Below are 7,500 nucleotides of genomic sequence, written 5' to 3'. Positions count from 1 at the left end.
GGGAGTCTTTGTCACTAATGTACACAGATAGAACATTGTGGACTGGAACCAGATTACCCGTACACACGGCGCTGATTAGTAATCAATGCAGAGCCATCAAACTACAGAAAATATATACAACTGTCCGTATACATGCTGAAAGAGTCTGCCCACAATGGGAACCACACGTCAGCCAGACACTCTGATCACGCACCACTCTCTGCTTCTAACAGGCGCACATACAATATGTAAGCACCAGCATGGAACAACATCCAGTGCATCCTCTCCGCCACATTACACAATCCACACTATCACAACCAGACCAGGAGGTCCATGCGGAAAATAGAATATCCCACCCTTTCGACATCCACCATTGCGCAGATAAGGCACCAACACCCACACATGTCCTATACAACGGTGCACCCAACATCACAATAGTACCTCCTGTCACAGCGCACAAACAATGACATGAGTCAAAGACACAGGTCTGACACAAGCATAGAATTGGAGCGCCGCCTCTAATAAGCCAAAGGTGCATCCTGACGTGACAAATCTCATCATGTCACAAGCATTCACTTACTATAATCACTATCAACGAACCTGCCGCCCCGCCCCCCCCCCCCCCCCCCACACCTTTCCTTACAACAACGTGTAACCTAACCTAACCCATGTTGTACCTTAACCTAACCCATGTTGTACCTTAACCTAACCCATGTTGTGCCTTAACCTAACCCATGTTGTGCCTTAACCTAACCCATGTTGTCCCCTAACCTAACCCAAGTTGTCCCCTAACCTAACCCATGTTGTCCCTTAACCTAACCCATGTTGTGCCTTAACCTAACCCATGTTGTGCCTTAACCTAACCCATGTTGTCCCCTAACCTAACCCATGTTGTCCCCTAACCTAACCCATGTTGTGCCTTAACCTAACCCATGTTGTCCCCTAACCTAACCCATGTTGTGCCTTAACCTAACCCATGTTGTCCCCTAACCTAACCCATGTTGTCCCCTAACCTAACCCATGTTGTCCCCTAACCTAACCCATGTTGTGCCTTAACCTAACCCATGTTGTGCCTTAACCTAACCCATGTTGTCCCCTAACCTAACCCAAGTTGTCCCCTAACCTAACCCATGTTGTCCCCTAACCTAACCCATGTTGTGCCTTAACCTAACCCATGTTGTGCCTTAACCTAACCCATGTTGTGCCTTAACCTAACCCATGTTGTCCCCTAACCTAACCCATGTTGTCCCCTAACCTAACCCATGTTGTGCCTTAACCTAACCCATGTTGTCCCCTAACCTAACCCATGTTGTGCCTTAACCTAACCCATGTTGTCCCCTAACCTAACCCATGTTGTCCCCTAACCTAACCCATGTTGTCCCCTAACCTAACCCATGTTGTGCCTTAACCTAACCCATGTTGTGCCTTAACCTAACCCATGTTGTCCCCTAACCTAACCCATGTTGTCCCCTAACCTAACCCATGTTGTCCCCTAACCTAACCCATGTTGTCCCCTAACCTAACCCATGTTGTCCCCTAACCTAACCCATGTTGTCCCCTAACCTAACCCATGTTGTCCCCTAACCTAACCCATGTTGTCCCCTAACCTAACCCATGTTGTCCCCTAACCTAACCCATGTTGTCCCCTAACCTAACCCATGTTGTGCCCTAACCTAACCCATGTTGTGCCCTAACCTAACCCATGTTGTGCCCTAACCTAACCCATGTTGTGCCTTAACCTAACCCATGTTGTCCCCTAACCTAACCCATGTTGTCCCCTAACCTAACCCATGTTGTCCCCTAACCTAACCCATGTTGTCCCCTAACCTAACCCATGTTGTGCCTTAACCTAACCCATGTTGTCCCCTAACCTAACCCATGTTGTCCCCTAACCTAACCCATGTTGTCCCCTAACCTAACCCATGTTGTCCCCTAACCTAACCCATGTTGTCCCCTAACCTAACCCATGTTGTCCCCTAACCTAACCCATGTTGTCCCCTAACCTAACCCATGTTGTGCCCTAACCTAACCCATGTTGTCCCCTAACCTAACCCATGTTGTGCCTTAACCTAACCCATGTTGTGCCTTAACCTAACCCATGTTGTCCCCTAACCTAACCCATGTTGTCCCCTAACCTAACCCATGTTGTGCCTTAACCTAACCCATGTTGTGCCGTAACCTAACCCATGTTGTGCCTTAACCTAACCCATGTTGTGCCTTAACCTAACCCATGTTGTGCCTTAACCTAACCCATGTTGTGCCTTAACCTAACCCATGTTGTGCCTTAACCTAACCCACGTTGTCCCCTAACCTAACCCATGTTGTGCCTTAACCTAACCCATGTTGTGCCTTAACCTAACCCATGTTGTCCCCTAACCTAACCCATGTTGTCCCCTAACCTAACCCATGTTGTGCCTTAACCTAACCCATGTTGTGCCGTAACCTAACCCATGTTGTGCCTTAACCTAACCCATGTTGTGCCTTAACCTAACCCATGTTGTGCCTTAACCTAACCCATGTTGTGCCTTAACCTAACCCATGTTGTGCCTTAACCTAACCCACGTTGTCCCCTAACGTAACCCACGTTGTCCCCTAACGTAACCCACGTTGTCCCCTAACGTAACCCACGTTGTCCCCTAACGTAACCCACGTTGTCCCCTAACGTAACCCACGTTGTCCCCTAACGTAACCCACGTTGTCCCCTAACGTAACCCACGTTGTCGCCTATCGTAACCCACGTTGTCGCCTAAACCTGCTCTGTAATTGTTATACGACTCGTTCAATTAGTGTAGTGTTGCCCACCCGCAACCCTCGCAATATAGTTCGCTACTCGCACTGCCCGCTCCCCTGTGTATCGCTTCATGTTAAACACCTTGCAAGTCTTGCTGACTTTCCACATGCTCCTGCTGTACACTGTAATGTGGATGGCAGCAGGGCGTACATGCCGCCCCCCCCCCCCCCACCTCTCCCCACGTCCCCACCTTGCCCCCTGCCTTCGCAAGGTGGTTGGTGACAAGTTTGCATGTTCAATGCCCTTCGCATGCGACGTACGCAGGCTACGTTGTGGTGCGGCCTGTGTCAACTGTCCGCTGATGTCGTACGCGTGAACCACAATCTGTACTGCACATTCGTCCTTATGTACTGAATGATACATCGTGGCACATGTGTGACCGTACAACGACTGCGCCCAAAAACGGCGGACCATACAGTGCAAATATTGTGCACGCAGCTACGTGTCGTCTCCCTATGAGAGCTGGATTGCAGTGTGGTACGCCATAGAGACGTGTGGGAGGAACGGACGCCGTGGATGGCGATCAGCATGAGCTGTCTGTTGATGTATTCGGACCTAGTCGTCTCTCCTCACACACCGTGATGGCATGGTGCAGCGCGTTCCATATCTGCGACATGCTACAGAAGCCGGTTGACAGTCGTTCGAGCAATGGACATCGCATACGTACGGGGGCCACCTTCCACGTATTGTCTAGGCGTGCACATTTTGTTGCGTGTATGTGGGCAGACGTAGTGTGGCGTGACACCTGACACAGGCATGCAATAATGGTTGAAGTTGCAAATGGCGATGGACGCCTACGTTTTCTGGTGAAGTTACGCAAATGAAGAAATGGTAACCCGTTGTGGTGCGGTTGTTCTCGCTAGGGGTGAATCGGTGATGGCGACGATAGGTTGAGGTACTAACCGGTTGTTCCAGCGATACCCACCATGCCGACGAAACTGAACGGCATCTGGGTGTGAAGCGATACGCGGCGGTGGCTGGGTGGGACCGTCCCCGGCCGGTGAGGGGGCGCCTCCCGGCGTGCTGGCCGCGCGGTGCGTGGGCGCACGCGCTACAGCCGGCTGGTGGGGGCGGCCAGTGGCAGGCGCGCCGGCCGACGGACGCGGCAGGCGTCGCAGCTGCGCGCCGGCGCACCCTGCGCGCGGCGCCGTGCGGCCAAAGTAGGTCCTCGCGGGCCCGGTGCGAAGCGCGGTGGACATCTGCAGTGTGCTGGTCCGATTGAGGACTGTGTGCGTTGAGGATGCGCCGCCGCCCGGCGCTCGGCGCCGCGACGCCGTCTGCTGCTCGGTCGCCCCAGCGGTTCTCGCTGGTGGTTTGTATCGCAGCTGTGCGGATGTGTTGGCGTGTGCGCTGTGCTGGGAGAGTTCGCTTCGGCACCCAAGTGGGGCTTTTGTCCTTCTGTGGCGCTGGCGTTGGAGCTGCCGGTCACCGTAGGTGGCGCGTGTTGTCTCCCGCCGGCAATGCCACGACAGCACGCTCCCGGGCCTCTGTCGGCAGCGGCAAGCTCAGTTGGGAGCACGGGTGGTCGCACCGAAAGCGTCTACTCGCCTAACTCCGGGCGATTGCGCCTCTCTCGAACCCGACCAAGTACTTGGGACGGCGCTGCGCGCCGCCGGGACCTGAGAGGGTTTCGAGGTGTATTGTGCAGGGGAGCTCAGCCTCCTCCTGTTTGCAGAATGATTGAGCGGACGCTTGCGTGTTCGCGCGGGCCCCCGGGACACACTCCCGGGCGGCCGGCTGCTCAGCTCTAGTTGACGCAGCTCCCTGGTTGATCCTGCCAGTAGTCATATGCTTGTCTCAAAGATTAAGCCATGCATGTCTCAGTACAAGCCGCATTAAGGTGAAACCGCGAATGGCTCATTAAATCAGTTATGGTTCCTTAGATCGTACCCACGTTACTTGGATAACTGTGGTAATTCTAGAGCTAATACATGCAAACAGAGTCCCGACCAGAGATGGAAGGGACGCTTTTATTAGATCAAAACCAATCGGTCGGCTCGTCCGGTCCGTTTGCCTTGGTGACTCTGAATAACTTTGGGCTGATCGCACGGTCCTCGTACCGGCGACGCATCTTTCAAATGTCTGCCTTATCAACTGTCGATGGTAGGTTCTGCGCCTACCATGGTTGTAACGGGTAACGGGGAATCAGGGTTCGATTCCGGAGAGGGAGCCTGAGAAACGGCTACCACATCCAAGGAAGGCAGCAGGCGCGCAAATTACCCACTCCCGGCACGGGGAGGTAGTGACGAAAAATAACGATACGGGACTCATCCGAGGCCCCGTAATCGGAATGAGTACACTTTAAATCCTTTAACGAGTATCTATTGGAGGGCAAGTCTGGTGCCAGCAGCCGCGGTAATTCCAGCTCCAATAGCGTATATTAAAGTTGTTGCGGTTAAAAAGCTCGTAGTTGGATTTGTGTCCCACGCTGTTGGTTCACCGCCCGTCGGTGTTTAACTGGCATGTATCGTGGGACGTCCTGCCGGTGGGGCGAGCCGAAGGCGTGCGACCGCCCCGTGCGTGCTCGTGCGTCCCGAGGCGGACCCCGTTGAAATCCTACCAGGGTGCTCTTTATTGAGTGTCTCGGTGGGCCGGCACGTTTACTTTGAACAAATTAGAGTGCTTAAAGCAGGCAAGCCCGCCTGAATACTGTGTGCATGGAATAATGGAATAGGACCTCGGTTCTATTTTGTTGGTTTTCGGAACCCGAGGTAATGATTAATAGGGACAGGCGGGGGCATTCGTATTGCGACGTTAGAGGTGAAATTCTTGGATCGTCGCAAGACGAACAGAAGCGAAAGCATTTGCCAAGTATGTTTTCATTAATCAAGAACGAAAGTTAGAGGTTCGAAGGCGATCAGATACCGCCCTAGTTCTAACCATAAACGATGCCAGCCAGCGATCCGCCGCAGTTCCTCCGATGACTCGGCGGGCAGCCTCCGGGAAACCAAAGCTTTTGGGTTCCGGGGGAAGTATGGTTGCAAAGCTGAAACTTAAAGGAATTGACGGAAGGGCACCACCAGGAGTGGAGCCTGCGGCTTAATTTGACTCAACACGGGAAACCTCACCAGGCCCGGACACCGGAAGGATTGACAGATTGATAGCTCTTTCTTGATTCGGTGGGTGGTGGTGCATGGCCGTTCTTAGTTGGTGGAGCGATTTGTCTGGTTAATTCCGATAACGAACGAGACTCTAGCCTGCTAACTAGTCGCGTGACATCCTTCGTGCTGTCAGCGATTACTTTTCTTCTTAGAGGGACAGGCGGCTTCTAGCCGCACGAGATTGAGCAATAACAGGTCTGTGATGCCCTTAGATGTTCTGGGCCGCACGCGCGCTACACTGAAGGAATCAGCGTGTCTTCCTAGGCCGAAAGGTCGGGGTAACCCGCTGAACCTCCTTCGTGCTAGGGATTGGGGCTTGCAATTGTTCCCCATGAACGAGGAATTCCCAGTAAGCGCGAGTCATAAGCTCGCGTTGATTACGTCCCTGCCCTTTGTACACACCGCCCGTCGCTACTACCGATTGAATGATTTAGTGAGGTCTTCGGACTGGTACGCGGCATTGACTCTGTCGTTGCCGATGCTACCGGAAAGATGACCAAACTTGATCATTTAGAGGAAGTAAAAGTCGTAACAAGGTTTCCGTAGGTGAACCTGCGGAAGGATCATTACCGACTAGACTGCATGTCTTTCGATGTGCGTGTCGTGTCGCGCAACACGCTACCTGTACGGCTCGCAGTAGCCGTGCGCCGCGTGCGGAACCACGCGTGCCTCTCAAAACTAGCGGCAATGTTGTGTGGTACGAGCGCTGAAGCGCTGGAGCGGCTGGCCTGCGGCACCTGGCGCCTGGCGCCGGTTTTGAATGACTTTCGCCCGAGTGCCTGTCCGCTCCGGTGTGGAGCCGTACGACGCCCGTCGGCCGTGAGGCCGTTGGACACAGAACGCTGGAACAGGGGCCGCCACACGCCTCACTCCCGCCTATGCGACCGTCTCGAAAGAGACGGCGGAAACTTGAGAAAAGATCACCCAGGACGGTGGATCACTCGGCTCGTGGGTCGATGAAGAACGCAGCAAATTGCGCGTCGACATGTGAACTGCAGGACACATGAACATCGACGTTTCGAACGCACATTGCGGTCCATGGATTCCGTTCCCGGGCCACGTCTGGCTGAGGGTCGGCTACGTATACTGAAGCGCGCGGCGTTTGCCCCGCTTCGCAGACCTGGGAGTGTCGCGGCCGCCTGTGGGGCCGGCCGCGTCTCCTCAAACGTGCGATGCGCGCCCGTCGCCTGGCGGTTCGCATACCGGTACTTTCTCGGTAGCGTGCACAGCCGGCTGGCGGTGTGGCGTGCGACACCTCGTACAACGACCTCAGAGCAGGCGAGACTACCCGCTGAATTTAAGCATATTACTAAGCGGAGGAAAAGAAACTAACAAGGATTCCCCCAGTAGCGGCGAGCGAACAGGGAAGAGTCCAGCACCGAACCCCGCAGGCTGCCGCCTGTCGTGGCATGTGGTGTTTGGGAGGGTCCACTACCCCGACGCCTCGCGCCGAGCCCAAGTCCAACTTGAATGAGGCCACGGCCCGTAGAGGGTGCCAGGCCCGTAGCGGCCGGTGCGAGCGTCGGCGGGACCTCTCCTTCGAGTCGGGTTGCTTGAGAGTGCAGCTCCAAGTGGGTGGTAAACTCCATCTGAGACTAAATATGACCACGAGACCGATAGCGAACAAGT

At 54.3% G+C, this 7,500-nt stretch overlaps 2 non-coding genes and 1 pseudogene across 2 annotated transcripts; all 3 read left to right on the top strand.

Moving 5' to 3' along the window:
- The first annotated feature begins 4,531 nt into the window (after positions 1-4,531).
- On the top strand, positions 4,532-6,440 carry LOC124774603. Its single transcript, XR_007015393.1, has one exon. It is a non-coding gene; the product is annotated as a small subunit ribosomal RNA (ribosomal RNA).
- A 352-nt stretch (positions 6,441-6,792) lies between these two features.
- On the top strand, positions 6,793-6,947 carry LOC124774584. Its single transcript, XR_007015375.1, has one exon. It is a non-coding gene; the product is annotated as a 5.8S ribosomal RNA (ribosomal RNA).
- Positions 6,948-7,135: 188 nt separating this feature from the next.
- LOC124774623 overlaps positions 7,136-7,500 on the top strand; it is a 4,222-nt pseudogene continuing 3,857 nt past the window's right edge.

This window comes from Schistocerca piceifrons, unplaced genomic scaffold, assembly GCF_021461385.2.
Source record: "Schistocerca piceifrons isolate TAMUIC-IGC-003096 unplaced genomic scaffold, iqSchPice1.1 HiC_scaffold_967, whole genome shotgun sequence".
Taxonomy (NCBI): Eukaryota; Metazoa; Arthropoda; class Insecta; order Orthoptera; family Acrididae; genus Schistocerca; species Schistocerca piceifrons.
This window is presented reverse-complemented; position numbering and strand designations above follow the sequence as displayed.